The sequence below is a fragment of the Schistocerca americana genome, chromosome X (genome assembly GCF_021461395.2).
Source record: "Schistocerca americana isolate TAMUIC-IGC-003095 chromosome X, iqSchAmer2.1, whole genome shotgun sequence".
NCBI lineage: Eukaryota > Metazoa > Arthropoda > Insecta > Orthoptera > Acrididae > Schistocerca > Schistocerca americana.
In genome coordinates, this window is record NC_060130.1 from 298,906,453 (window position 1) to 298,908,901 (window position 2,449).

Below are 2,449 nucleotides of genomic sequence, written 5' to 3' on the forward strand. Positions count from 1 at the left end.
AACACTGTATAAAAATCCATTTTGTAGTATATGTGATTTATGTATAGACAATAACGTGCTGATTTTTAGTTACATCGCCTTGTTCGTGTATTTCATTCAACAAAAGTTTTCTTAACATCTTCATAGACAAAACATTAAGTTTTACTATTTTCATAGTAAAATGTAAGATTGTACATTGAGATAAAATTCTGAAATAGTATTTCACCCTCGGCCAGCTCTTGTTCTTTTCCGACCCTGACGCTATTAGGTTTCGAGGGCTAGGGGTCTTTCATTTTCCAACCTATACTTCTCATGCAGCGGCTGACCCGGAGCGGGCGGCTGCAAAAGGCGTCTGTATCCCATGTTAGGGGCGGCCTCCAGAACTGCGGAAGGCAACGGAATACCACCGCAGATTATCTTCCCTGCATAATGCAGTCTCCATTTTATGCACAAAAAATGGCTTCCTCTCATGTTAAATCAGTGTCCGGAGGTAAAATAGTCCCCCATTCGGATCTCCGGGGGGGGGGACAACTTGAAAGGAGGCAAAAAATCAAAACGAGAATTGGTACCTGGAATGTCAAAACTCTGCTACAAGCAGGAAAACTAGAAAACCTTAAAAGAGAGATGGAAAAGAATCATATGGACCTCGTAGGAGTTGCTGAGATAAGATGGAATGGACATGGAGAGTTGCAGTCAGATGAATATGTATTCTACTACTCAGGAGGAGAAGTAAAAGGAATTAATGGAGTAGGAATGATTATGACAAAGGAATTGGCTAAATGTGTGGAATATGTAGACTATGCAAATGACCGGGTTATTGGTGTAAGGCTGAAAGGAGCACAAAAAGATTTACTGATTGTCCAGGTGTATATGCCAACTTCAGAACATGATGACCAAATTGTAGAGGAAACGTACAATGTAATAGAGAGAATAATGGACGAAAATGAAAAATGCTGCAAAATAGTAATGGGAGACTGGAACGCCATTGTGGGAGAAGGGAAAGAGGGAAACATAGTAGGCAGTCATGGTCTTGGAAAGAGAAATGACAGAGGTGAATGGTTAATTGACTTCTGCAGGGAAAGGCAGCTGATAGTGGCAAACACATGGTTCAAGAACCATAAGAGGAGGCTCTACACTTGGAAATCACCAGGGGATAAATATAGAAACCAAATCGATTTTATACTGGTAGAAGAAAGATACAGGAATGGAATCAAGAAGGTGCACACATTACCAGGTGCAGATATTAATAGTGACCACAACTTACTTATGGCAGAAATAGAAATAAGAATGAAAAAACTGAAAAAGGCGACAATGGTGAAGAAATGGGATCTAGAGAAGACAAGGTCCAACAAAGAACATATTACAGAAATGCTGTCTCGGGACTTTCTAAACACATTACGAGACAAAGAAGCACCTGATAATGCCAACGAGTACTGGAATATGCTGAAAGAAGGAATCATTAAAGCAGGACAGCAAAATATAGGATATGTAAAAGGGAAAAGGTCAAAAAAACCATGGGTCACACAAGAAATGATTTCCAAGATGGAGGAGAGAAGAAAATTGAAAAACAAGAACACTGAAGATGCAAGAAAGATATACCGAAGGTTAAATAACGAACTGCGAAGAGAAACAGAGCAGGCTAGGAAAAAATGGCTAAAACAGGAATGTGATGAAATTGAAGAACTGGACAGGAAAGGAAGATACGACTTACTATACAACAGAGTAAAGACTATGACATGGAAACAAAACAGAGCAGGAAGTGCTACTATGGAAATTTTGAGTAAAGACGAAGAGGTAGTGTATAAAGATCGTGACGATGTCCTCCAGAGATGGGAAAAATATATAAAAGAGCTATATGACACAAATAGCAAACCAGAAACTCTGGAACTTGAATCACACAACAGTGTAAGTGATGAAGAGAAAGGACCGATCATCATAATGGAAGAAGTAAAGTCTGCCATTGCTGCAATGAAAAATGGCAAAGCAGTAGGTACAGATAGAATACCGGGAGAAATACCAAAATGCTTGAACCACAATGGAATAAGAGAAATATTGAGGTTATGTAATAAAATATATGACAGTGGTGAATGGCCTGAGGACTTTTTGACAACAATAATGATTCCATTACCGAAAAAACAAGGAACCAAGAAATGCAGCGAGCACAGGACAATCAGCCTCATTTCACATGCAGCCAAAGTGATGTTAAGAATAATTAATAAAAGACTTGAAAAAGTAATAGAGGAGAATCTCGGCGAGCAGCAGTTTGGCTTTAGACGGAATACGGGCACCAGAGATGCAATAGGGCTCCTACGAATCTTGGGAGAAAGGTTTATTGAAAAAGGAAGAGACCTATATATGTGCTTCATCGATTTAGAAAAGGCATTTGACAATGTGGTTTGGGACAAGCTGGCGACTATTATGAGAGAAAAGAGAGTGGACTGGAAAACCAGAAGACTTATAAACTCATTGT